The sequence below is a fragment of the Chlorocebus sabaeus genome, chromosome 22, assembly GCF_047675955.1.
Source record: "Chlorocebus sabaeus isolate Y175 chromosome 22, mChlSab1.0.hap1, whole genome shotgun sequence".
In the NCBI taxonomy this organism is placed as follows: domain Eukaryota; kingdom Metazoa; phylum Chordata; class Mammalia; order Primates; family Cercopithecidae; genus Chlorocebus; species Chlorocebus sabaeus.
The window spans coordinates 68237209-68249876 of NC_132925.1; the positions used below are offsets into that span (position 1 = coordinate 68237209).

The 12668-nt window shown below is 44.1% G+C and overlaps 1 protein-coding gene across 8 annotated transcripts in view; it reads left to right on the forward strand.

Annotated features, from left to right (window-relative positions):
• Positions 1–3734: 3734 nt before the first annotated feature.
• FOXP1 (forkhead box P1) overlaps positions 3735–12668 on the forward strand; it is a 628854-nt gene continuing 619920 nt past the window's right edge. For 4 of the 8 annotated variants that reach the window (XM_038002507.2, XM_007984973.3, XM_007984975.3 and 1 more), the window contains exons 1-2: positions 3735–3841; positions 5721–5869. The gene's annotated coding sequence lies outside the window, so the exon portion shown is untranslated. The other 4 variants (XM_038002513.2, XM_073009931.1, XM_073009932.1 and 1 more) reach the window with 4 other exon arrangements.

A 12668-nucleotide genomic window follows, 5' to 3' on the forward strand; every position in this document is an offset into this window, starting at 1 on the left:
CCTTAACCCTTCTCAACATTTGCCACTCTTCCTCCTTTTTTTAAAAATCATTTTTAATTTTTGTTTTGATTCTCAAAGAGAAATCAGTGACTTTGTTTTTACTGTGCTTTTTAATTTATGGTGGGCGATAGTGATTTCCTATTTAAGGCAGTGATAGAAAAAAAATTAAAAGTAGGTTGATTTAAATGAAAATGTTTACTACAATTACCATAATAAGTGGCCTCCAATGAGTATAGTATATTAATTATTCTGGAACTGTTATGTTATATAGATATGGCAAAAATCAGGACACTGGTAACTATGGTTAAAGGAACACTAAATTAAGTGGTTTTAGTCTTTGTTCAACTCAAAATTTACAAGAGCATTCAGGTACGTCATCAGGTGGTAAATGTCCACTCCAGTTTCTGTTCCCCAAATGTACATATATTTAGTGACATGGTATTTGGTGAATGAAGCTTATGTTTGGTGTATATAGTCAACAGTAATGTGACAGGGCACTAACATATTCTGATACCTTTGGGAAAATTTTGGCTGCAGTTAACTATAATTTGCTAATTTTGCATTTACATTGGTTTTTTTTTCTCCTGTTACTTAAAATATAGCAAAATGGGGACAAGCACCTTTGCCTTGGTGTAATTAAAAATAAAATTATGTCAGGAACATCTGTTTTCAAAAGGGATTTCTATTTGTTTTATCACCAAAAGGTGGCGTCCTACCCCCATGCCCTTTATTTTAAAACCCTTCTTGCTTTAATTTAACAAAAAGAAACTTCCAGTTGATTACTGATAAAGAAATTAAAATCTGCTCCCCACGAATGTAACGTGACAGTGTTGAAAATGAACAATATGTTAAGCTGCAGTTAAGTTTCCCTCTAATGTAAACCAAATGGACATCGAGTTCTTTAATAAGGCAGCACATTAGACAGTATCATATACAAAATTGAGTACAATATATCATGGGATTTATAACCAGGATTTCCTTTTGTCTGCAAAACTTGTTGCCAACCTGACTGTGGCCCCTACTTGCAAGTGACTGTAGAATTTAAGGCAGTTAAAATGCAGAATAAAATTAGCAGCAATCTAAAGATCTTTTTAATATGGCAATGATAATTTTTAATAAACACACTGCTTAATCTGAAAAACAAGATCAGAGGATGAATTGTTCTTTACAGACTATGAATAGATCTGTTACACTTAAATAAGTCATTATTCCCTGAGTTACAATTCTACAGTCAGGCGTATACCATAAACATGTTCTATTTGGCATAAAGTACTTTAGAAATTAAAAACCATTTTTAATATAGACTGGTTACCTTGTAGATTTCCATTTAATTCCATGTTAATTCAGCATATGGAATTTCCAGTGATGTCAAAGAGTAGTTGGCAATATTAACTGAGTTGACATAAAGCTTTTAGATCAGTGCCTAGGTCATAGTAAGTATTTAATAAATGTTAGATATTATTATTGACAGCTGTAGACTGTGAGCTCCTCAAGGGCAGGAATTTTATTTATTTTTTCATCCCTCTGTGCCCACTCTGTGGTCTAGAACACAGTAGGCATGCCATTAAGGCCTTTATGTCTTGACAAGACATGGAACCCTAGCCTCTAGAAAGCTAGGACATTCCACACAAGCTAAAATGCATTTTGTCTAGATTCTAGTCTAAAAGATTCAGTGAACAGTCTTGACTGGATAGCATGGAACTTTATGCAGCATGCATGCAACGCGAATTCTACCAGGCTGGAATTACCTTAGCAGCCTCTCTTTCTTTTATTCTGTAGGATCAGCGAATGGCTTTATTTTTTTTTTTTTTTAACTTGCGAAAGATACAATTTTAAAGCGATAGTCTTATGCTACCCTTGAAATAGAGATTTAAATTCTTCTGTAAATGAATGTTTAACAGTATTTGTAAAGGGGCACTATCCGAAAGAATTTGTAATAACCTTTTCAGGATATTATCTAAAACTGTGCTGGTCTCAAGACCAAAGGGACAGTAAGCCTCTCCCCTCCTCGCAAGGGGAAGTACTTTGTAGGAATCCACAAGGGTGACTTTTAATATATTCTCATAAAGAATTGGCCTGGTGTACACCATCCAGCCAGTAGCTGGAAATGCTGGTTTGGGAGTCTGGCCACTTCTGTGGTGATGGGTCTGAAATAATTTACTTCTGTTAACAACAACAACAACAACAACAACAAGACAGAGAGTTCTTACAGCTTTCCAAGTCACGTTTCAGAAACACATACTCTGCTTCCTTCTCTATGCGTATTGACAAAACTGAAAGAAATACTAGTGTCTTTTGTTTTATGTATGTATATTTCAAAACATTTAATTCAGTCTCTTAGTTTATTCCTTCGAATTTCTTAATTCAACCAAACTTCAAAAACCGCAAAAAGAAAAAAAAAAATCTCACCTTTTCAAAGAATTGGACAAAGCTTTTTGCACGTGACTGATCACTGGGAGAGCAGGTAATTTGTGTTAAACAACGGACTGACATGCTAGCCCCCAGGCGTTTTCCTAAGAGGAGCCGTGGCAAGAACACAGTTCCTGATGCAGCCACTTTCCCCCAAAGTGGACTCGACTGCACATTCCTGCAGTGGCTCTGACAAGGAAGGGGGCAGAAGCTCGTCCCTCATTCACACTCTCCTGATTCCGAGAAACGGGAGAAAACCCCTCGCTGGCTGGCGGGGTTTCTGTTTCCTTGCAAACAGGGGTTTGTCCTTCTGCTGAACTTTCACCTCCCGAACTCGCCTTCTTTCATTGGACAAAGTGCAGAAAGAAAGAGGATAGACCGAGGGAGGACAGGAGAGGAGAAAGGGGGTTGAAAACACCACCTCCCACCTCCCTCTCCTTCAACTGTCACTGATGGCAAAACACTTTCACTTTTAACTGGAGGAAACTCACATCCTAGGCTATCCTCTCCCCTCCCTTTCATATTTTAAGCTAAGAATCCAAGCAAATAGCCATCGCATTCCCATCTTCGTCCCTAGTTAACACTCTCCCTTCTCGTTTTTTCCGCTGTCTGAATGGGCCCCCCCATTTCCCATCTCCTGAGGAATCTCCCCCTCCGCCCCCATGCCCCTTATTTTCCAGGTCTTTCCTGCCAGATCCCTCTGTTGCCAGGGACTGCTCTGGCGTTCCCTTCCTCTCTCTGGTCCGCGGGGCTCTGCCTCCCTCTCCTCTTCCCAATTCAGCCTGGACGCCCCTCACTTCCCCCTCCCTGGATCCCTCCCCCCAACCCCCGCCCCCCATTCTTTGGCAATTGCGATTTTTTTTTTTTTTTTTTTTTCCTGGGAGCCCGGTTGTTTACCCAGCAGGTGGATGTGACGTCAGGGACGCACAACAGCAAAAAATAACAACATCTCCCTCCGCGACGTGTTGGCCTCTCTCGCGCGCCTTATTTATTTATTTGTTCCGGGATGTCGGGGGGGAGGGGGCTGGGTGCCAGCGCCCCGGACAACGGCAAAGAGGGAGGCGCTGGCGCTCGGGGGGCAGCTGGGGTGCCCGGCGGGTTGCGTGAGGCGGAGACGGGACCCCTGCGGGAGGCCGAGGATCGGGCCGGGGGGCGCCTCCGGGCCGCTGCTGCCCGCGCCTCTGCCGCCGCCGCCACCGGCGCTGGCTGGGCTCCGGGAAGCTAGTCCGGAGCGGAGGAATCTATTGTTATTTATTGTGTGGCGGTTGCACGCTGTACTCGCGGCGGCCCGGCCCTCGCCCGGGAGTGCGTGTGTGCGCGCGTGTGTGCGCGAGTGAGTGTGTGCGCGGGGTGCGCGCGCGGGCGGGAGTGGGCGCGCGCGGGGAAAGGCCCGAAAACACCTTAGTTTGCACCGAGAGACCATTTGCAGCGGGTGAGTTTGTATTTTTCCATTTCTGCTCCACTTTTTCCCAAGCCGCCTCCTGTCTTGTTTCCGCCACTTTAAACAACAACAACAACCAGCACAAAAAAAAAAGAAAGAAAGAAAGAAAAAGAAAAAAATGGAAAAAAAAACAACAACTACTTTCCACCTCCAGGCTCCACGTGCATCTCCCCCAGCCCTCCCTTCTCTTCCTCTCCCCCCGGGTCGGGGCCCAGCTCTGGGATGGGTGGGGGCTGCGGGCCGGCGCGCGGGTGGAGGGAGCTCCGGCGGCGCCCGCACCCTTTGGGTTTATTTGCATAAGTCAAATGGGGGCGGGGGCGGGGGCGGTGGCGACTGCGAGGAGGCGAGATTGCCTCCCCGTAGGCCCCTTCACGCCTCTCTTCTGCGCTCTCCATGATCGCCTTGGGGAGAGAAATCAATAAGCCCAGGCCGCCTGGCGCAACTTTAGATGCCCGGCGTTGGCGTCCGGTGGCCGCCTGGGCGCTGGGCCGGTGCGGGGTCCCGGGTCCTGGCCGCGGCGGGAGGGGGCGCGCGCCGGGCGCCTCCTAGGCCCAAAGTTTAGACTTGGAGAAAACTTTTCCCCTTCCTTCTCCGCGGGTGTGTGCCCCCTCGGTGCCCTTGAGCTGCCCCGCGGGCCTCAGCAGACAGACTGTGGCGCCTGGCCCTGGGCCCCGCACTGGGGAACTTCCCCGATGCCACGCGCGCGTTACCCCGAGAGTCAGCGGCGAGGAAGCTCTCCCGCCACCCCCTCTGAGCCCGGAAAATTCAAACACGCACCTGCGCACCCCCAGCCAGACACGCACCCCTACGCGCGCTCGGCCCCCGCTTTCCCGAGACGAGTCCGCAACAGCAGTGGCCAGATCCACGGGCGGGTGCGGGAGCCGGATGCGCTGCGAGGAGTCGCCGCGCCCGGATTCCTCTCCCTCCATCACACACATTTTCTGATTTTACCCCCCTCTGAAGCTTGGGGAACGGGGAGATTTCCCAAGCCCCGATTTGTCCTGCGACGCGCGCGTGTCGCCTTGTCCCTCCGGCCCTGTCCTGGCGGCCGATGGCTCTCCGTCCCTGGCTTGCGCGCAGCCTTCCTCCCGAGCTCCCTGCGCTCTATTCCTGTCCCGCCGAGACGACTCCCTGGAGCCGGCGAGCCGAGGCGGCGTGCGCTTCGAGTGGGGACCACGGCGGTGGCGGCGGCGCCGGGAGCCGAGGAGTTTGCCAGTTGCCGCGGGGTCGCGGTCATTTGCTGCCTCCGCCTCCCCTCGCCCCCGCCTCCCGCCTCCCTCCTTTTCAGACAACGTCGCGCTCGGAAACTTAGATTCCTTCTCCTTTTTGGCCCTCGACGAGCCCCCCTCCCCACCTGTTGTGAGCTCCGCCTTGGTCCCGGGAGACTGGCAGTGACACACACGGGCGCTGGGGAGCTCAGCGCCCAGAAACAAAGTCGCATGGCCCCCTCCCAAGTGTTTGCTTCGAAATCGCTGCCTGCAGCCCCCCCATTCCCGCGCAGCTCCCGCCCCCTGTGAGAATAGGACTAAATAAACAGTTGTAACTCCAAACCTTGCGCCCGCGATCGTATCCCCATCCCACCCCCTTCCCCCTATTCCTCCCCCCCTCCTTTTTGTTGTTGCAACTTTGTGAGATCCTGGGGAAGGTGCTGAGACTTTGGCTCGGGCCGATTTCCCGGTCTCGGGATCCTTGCAGGGATTCCCTGAGCCGCATCCTCTCTTACCTCCACGCGCACTCGCGGGTCCTCGGAGCCCGCTGCCCTCTCTGTCCTGGCCCCTCGGCCTACTCACCCGTCCCGTCCCCTTCAGTTCCCCCCAGCCTGCACGGGGAAGATTTGCTGAGGGTCGCCCCGGTTTCTTGTCGACCGCAGAACCCGAAAGTTTGCAAGAGGAAGAGAGCGCGCGGCGAGCGAGCGAGCGGGCCGGGGGCAGCGGCAGCGGCGCCGGGGACCATGGTGCTGCCGGCGCCTCCTCCGCGGGCGTGAAGGCGGCGCTCCTACTCCCTCCCCGGACTCCGCGGGTAAGTCGAGGCGGCCGCGGGCGCGGGGGCCAGGGACACCGGAGAGCCCCGGGCGGCACTAGGGGTTCTCCGTCCCCAAAGAGCCAGCCGGGGCGGCACGAGCCTAGCGATAAGGCACCGGGAGCGAGGAATGTGCCCATCCTCAGGCCGGTAGGTGCTTCGAAATACTGGACTTCTCCCCCCCCACCCTTTTTCCCTCTTTCTTTCCTAAATCCGAAAATCTGGAGATCAAAGTTTAGCATGGAGTGTAAAGTGCTCCGATAAAATATGGTGACATCCTCGCCCCCCTTCTCACCCCACTCCCCTCTTATAACTATTAATTATTTCCAAGTCATTGTGTCCAAATACCCTTGCTGGGCTGATTACAAAGTGTATTGATTTAGTCTGGGCTCATCCTATGCTTTCGTCTTAATTCATTTTCTTTTTGCTCTACCAGAAGACCCAAAATGAAACTTATTTCTTCCTCTTCCCTACCTCCCCACCCCCCAAGCCCTCATCTGTGAGGCTTGGGCAGAATAATGAAATTAATATAAACATTTCATTTGGTTGCATTTGACCTTCTCCAGTCCACTTCTGAGGGGCTGAAATTGCGCTCATGTCTGCTCACAGGTATTTTCCAAGTTAGCATTTTCTTTTTTGTCACTGCTCTTTAAACAGGAATGCCGGAGGAGCATTCTGGATTCCCTTTGAAAGGCGTCTGTACATTCAAACCGTCTACACTTCACCATTGGTTGTACGTAGACTTAAGGGTTTAGGACTTGGACAATAGCTGAGTTGAGAAGACCTCAAGGATATTTAAAGGAATTTTTCTGCTACTGAAAATATATTGAAGAATCGCTGCAAAATTTTTCCATTCCATCCCCTTTCCCCCATCCCCGTTTTCCACAGCAAGAATCAATTTGGAGGGAGATGTGTAAACTAGAATTTTAAAAGAAATAGTAAGACTTCAGGTGTTTTCTACCCAGGGAGAGCCTACATAATTGAGAAAGAGGAGTTCCTGCTATTTTTCTGTTCCAGAGAGAAATATATCAAATCTTTTTTAGAATTCCACTGGAGTTTTGATTCTCAAAGTGGAAATACCCATCCCTTTGGGTCCAGGAAAAGAAAACTCGGCTCACAGTTTCAGAAATTTGGAATGCTTTTTTCTCCCCCCTCTCTGTCTTTCTATTTGAAACGTCTTACAATTAAAGAGCAAGAAAAATATAAAAAAGGAACTCAACTAGTTACCATTCAAAAGGTGTCAGCTAAAATCTCACTGCAAAGGGAAAAAAAAAAAGGTTTAACATCTTGCCACTGGCTGCATCCCCCACCCCCCTTAGACTTTGGATTAGTCATTGTATGAGAGAGGGAGAAAAAAAAAAAATCACTTTTTTTTTTTTTTTGGAAAAGTAAAGTAAACAGCCTCCAACTGCTGAACCTTGACAACCCAAATTAAGGAAGCAGGAGAGATCAAACAGAACTGCTGCTGGGTGGTTGTCAGGAGCTGCTACACGGAGAACCCTGGACTATTCGATCAAGCAGCAAGGCTATATGTTCACTTATGCAGAAATGGACCATTGCAAATGCTAATCTTTGTTGTGCAAGCGAAGGCTCACTTGGAAGGAAATACTCAGCCCCTGTCTGGGCAGCATTTGAATTCCTTATGGATGCCGAGTCGCTAACCAAGTTATTATTATTTTTTAATGTATCCTTCTTTATGAGGAGAATGCCACCCAAAAATGTATTAAAGGAATATTAAGTCGTCCAGAGGCTGTCTTGCTACCAAGAACTGTGCAATGGAATTCTTTTTACCAACATTAGACTCCTACACTAGAGTTAGATAACGTTTTCTCACATTGAGTTTAGAAGATCTGCCTTGTCAGAGAAGCCAAGGTTTTGTATGTGAGGGTTTAAATCTGATGTGAAGCTCAAAAAAAAAAAAAAAAAAAAAAAAAAAAAGAAAGAAAAAAAAAGAAAAAAAAATCTCTGGTGATGAAGTTTTGTGTCAGCCCACTCTTGGAATTTAAAAAGGCGAGAGAGAGCAGTCTCCAGATTAGACATAACCTCTTTTTTTAGATTGACATTCAACATGACCACGTTGCTACTTTTATTCAAGTTCTCTGTAACTTGTCCTTGCTTGTTGTCTAGGAAAATTTAACTGCTTTACATTTTTAAAGGGAGTAGTAACAGTAATTACTGTAGCATTTTGTTTTCACAGGTTTATCAAAGTATAATGAAAGAAACATCAACTATTCAAATTAACTGTCTCAAATAAGGGGTTTATATTGCTGGAGATGTCTCTAAGATTTTGTGTTTATATTTAAATCCTGGAGTATAAACTGTGTAACACTTCTTTTTTTTCTGGGATAAACTATCCCCAAATTAAATGTTATTTTAAATTAAGTAGAACAAAGTGGGAAGTAGGATAAGTAAACACATGCAGAAGAATAAAAATAATTGTCATTTAAGGATTATATTTTTAATGAACAAGTGTCGGTCACATAGTAAGCAGTTTATATATTTTTTATAAGCCAGAGTTTCATAACCATGGTGCACAACATGTTTCAAAGTCTGTAGTTTTTACTAGATATACCTTTATTGTATAATTAAGCAATGTCAGTTAAACATACACATGGATGCTATTAGGCAGTTTTCTGCAATATGTAATGTTTTGAAAAAGCTATAAATATTTTCTAGTTAAATCACTTATACTTACAATAGCAAAAGTTAACTGAGTTAATATTGAGCCTAGGCATGGTTTTCTGTTACTGAGTTTTTCTTTGCCTTTTTTAAGACTATACCCCTGGCCTTGTAAATTTGCATCTTAGGCTCTGTTGAAGGGTATGTCTGTTTTCAGCGGTTGTTTAAATTAACAGAAGAATTGTGATATTTTTCAAATATATTTATATTGCAGCGAGTCCAATGCCAAAATTAAGAAAGAGAAGGAATATAGCAGATGTGACAACTTCTTTTGAACCCAGCTTCCTCTTTGCAGCCAATCTTATTGTGCATATTTATTTGGTTTTCATGTTTTACTTATGACTCAAACTGAATTTTGAAACGCTATCTTGTAAGATTCCACATCTCAAAAAGTATGTATGTTTAGACAAGGTTAGGTGTTATAGTACCTATCACATTTCAGTGGGAATGCCGAGAATATTTACAGGGTATAGCAAGAATTTTGTCCTTTAAAAATAATTTTAGGTATACGTTAATAAAACTTAAGTAGATTGCAGGCTGTCAGAAAATAGTATAAATTTTGTTTATGATTCTGTTACTTTAAGGTACTTACATTAAAGAAACTCATTTAACCCCTGACTGAAGAGCATTAAGTGGGGAGGGGAACCCTCCAAAGAGCTCCCACTGCCCTTTGCTCTCCCGATAATCTTAAATTACTACAATTTAATTGCAACTTCAAGGCATTCAGCATGAGCTATTTCTCCACGACCGAGAAAGGGTTTCCAGAGCATGGCTAGATTTATACAGGTGGTGTTTTTGTTTTATATATATATATATATATATATTTTTTTTTTTTTTTTTTTTTTTGCTAAGGGCTTTTCCTTTCTTCCTTATCCTGTTAGATGTCACACTTCTTTTATAGATTTCAGTCATAGTAAATGCCATTTTTGCTATACAAGCAATGATTGGCCGTTTTTTCTTTTTAAATGTGTTTTTTTGAATCTAGAGTATATAAAGCTCTCAAGCAGGTCAGGGTTTGTTTTCTAAAGAAAATAACCTCAAAAAAGGCATCTGCTGAATAGACAGGTGAACTTTATGCCTGAGCCAACGTATACTTTTACTATTTGCAGGGGAATTTTTTTTTTTTTTTTTAGGTTGATAGTAGTTAGTCCCACCAGGTGATCAAACATTGAGTTTGTGAGACAAGCTAGCAAGCCAAGTAGGTTTGCACTTGGGCCCATGCATTTTTTTTTAATGATCTTTCTTGTGATTTGTTACTCTACTCTGCAGGCCACTTTGCTATACATACGCTATCCAAGGAACCATCTTAAACTGATTTTTCAACATATTTCTCTTCTACGGTACTTGGATGAATTAAGGTTAAAGTCTCCAAAAGCTGGAATGCCAGCAGGCCATGAGATGAGGCGAGTTCCTGAAATGGGCACACCTGGTGAAATTTGGGGTATCTTCTGCATCATAGTTTTTTTTTTTTTTTTCCTGGGACGTTTGTAGTTTATTTCAATGTGCATGTGACCATGTGCTTAATGGAAATTAAGCAGATTTGGCTTGTGTCGCCAACCTAAAAATAAATGTTGTAAGGAATATTTGATTTCTAGAAGTGTTTTTGTTTTGCATCCCATAGATAATGTTCTTGAAATTAGGGCTGCAAGGCTGGTATTCTGCAAAGAGGAAGTACAGTGGGGGAAAGTGCATGGCAGTCGGGAAAGACAATTAGACAGTGTTCTTTGTTTCTTTAATAAATTATTCTTATTAATTACAGTCAGTTTGTGCTAAGGCATTTTTCAAGCCTTGTTTAGAAGTCAGCTCCCATTCACAAGAAGATTGTGCCAGAAGCTGTGTTCTTCTCATGCACTGTTGTTTTACCCAGTCGTGAAATGTATTGACCAGATGGACTTGTGGATGTCTCTGCAAGGCTTGTTTTTCTTTTTGCAATGCCCTGATGCCCGTTTTTAACACGTGCCCTGCCTTGTACACAACAGGTGTTTGTTCGGTAGTTATTTTATGGGACTTAGAGTGAGAAAAAAATGTTTCCTATCTAGCCAGCCACTGTGAGAACGAGTTGCCTAAAAGGAAGAACCTACCTAGTACCTGAACAGGTGTAAATGGGTGTTTCCTCATGACCCTCCCCAAGCTGCTTTATTTAAAAAGGAGGGGAGGGGGACTCAGTTTAGTGCCATGAAATTTACAATTCAGTTGTAATAATCTAAGATTATTGGGAGAGTGCAAAGGGCAGTGGGAGCTTTTTAGTGGTTTGGCCTTGATGCTTAAAGCTGCTCAGTTGTAGGGTTAAATTAGTTCCTTCAATCTGAGTACTTAAAATAACTAAATCGTAAACAAAATTTATATTAGATTCTGACAACTAATAATCTATTTAAATTATATTAAAGTATCTGGGCAAAAATTTAATTAAAGACAGAAGTACTGTCAAGCCCTGTAAATATCTTGACAGGTCTACTCAAATGGAACTGATATCACGAAATATTTACATATGTCTGGTGTGTTCGGGAACATCTCAGCAGTGCCTGTGCAAAGCTAATTGCACTTTCCTTCCAAATCACATTTTTAATAAAATAGTTTTTTTAAAAAAGGGAATATGAATACATACACAGTTGTGTTCCAGTGTTCTGTTTACTATTTACTTCTCTATACTCAGAATCATGTTGTGATGAGTGTATTTCATCAAACTGCTGCTAATTCAGATAAATAGCTGAAATGGGATCATTGAATAGAAAGCTCATGTCATTCTGTTTGATTTCAACCGTTTGAAGATATCAGAGGCTAGCATGTTACAGGACAATTTACTGAGGGAAAAATGGATCTGAATGTGGGATTATTGGGCCCTGTTTATGTTCAGTAGAATAGATTTGCTTAAGATAGGACAAAGATTTTCTCCAAGTTTTATGTTTGCACGTATATTTATTTTAATTCCTTGTAAGTCAGGTGGACATCCACATTTTGCCAGATGCTCTGATTTTAGCTAATTTTGTGGTTCACTTTGTTTACTAGGACACTGAAGAATATTTCTGGCATCAAACTGAATTTCCGAAGTGTCCTTTCCCCCTCCCAGCTGTGCAATTGAGTCATAATGTGACTTTCTCTGCTCCAGGTTCCCTGCTTTTGAATTAGGGGTAGTATTTAACATATGTTCTTTGAGCCTAGGGATCCAAGGATACAGGGCTTTGTTATCACTCACATTTTTAAAAGATGTTCTTGGTGTTCTCAGGACAGTGACTGCAGCTTTTGTGAGGGAGGATGTGATGTGAGTTTTCCTTGAGTGTCCTCTGCCCTGGTGCCTACCTCCTGATGACCAGCGGCACTGGTGGCTTCCCCTTCTGGTGGTGAGCACAGACGTGGAAGTGGATGCTCATGTCTGAAGTGGAGGGACGTTGTTGGTCCTAATTCAGCCTGGTTCAAAGTGAGGTCCTTGCTCACCTGCATCTGTATCTCTCTCTCTCTCTCTCTCTCTCTGTGTGTGTGTGTGTGTGTGTGTGTGTGTGTGTGTGTAGGTTATTAAAATACAGATCCTTGAGTCAGGATCTTTGCTGACTGACATGGTAACGTACATTTATAACAAACTTCCCTTGATGATTCTGATGCATACTAGAGACCTGTGAATTAAGTGATTTATTCTGCCAGATTTCTGGAACTGAAATCTCTATCTTCACTTGGATTTTACTGATTATTTCTTTGTTTTCATCTTTAGGCCCATCCTGTGTTATTTTTTAATATATTTGGATTTTTATTACGAATGAAAAACGGTGGTTTTTAACCAAGCATGAGTATTGGAATCACAGCAGAGCTGTTGTTCCCAACACAGACACAGTTGCACGACTCCTGGATGTGCCATATCTGGGGTGGGGCCAGCATCTGTGTTTTAAAATAGCATCCCACATGGTTCTGATGCCCACCGAAGTGGGAAAACTGGACCCGTCAATTATCAGAGTTGGAGGAAAGCCTGCAACCCGTTTTAAGGGTTTAATTGAGTTGGTTGGCCATTGTGAAACTTAAGAGAGGAAAACAGGGCTCCTTTTTCAGGAGGTCACAAAAAGAAACCTTAGAGACTTAGAGAAACAGAGGCAGAACAAGAGCCTCACAGTTCAATAAAGTGATAGGAACAACC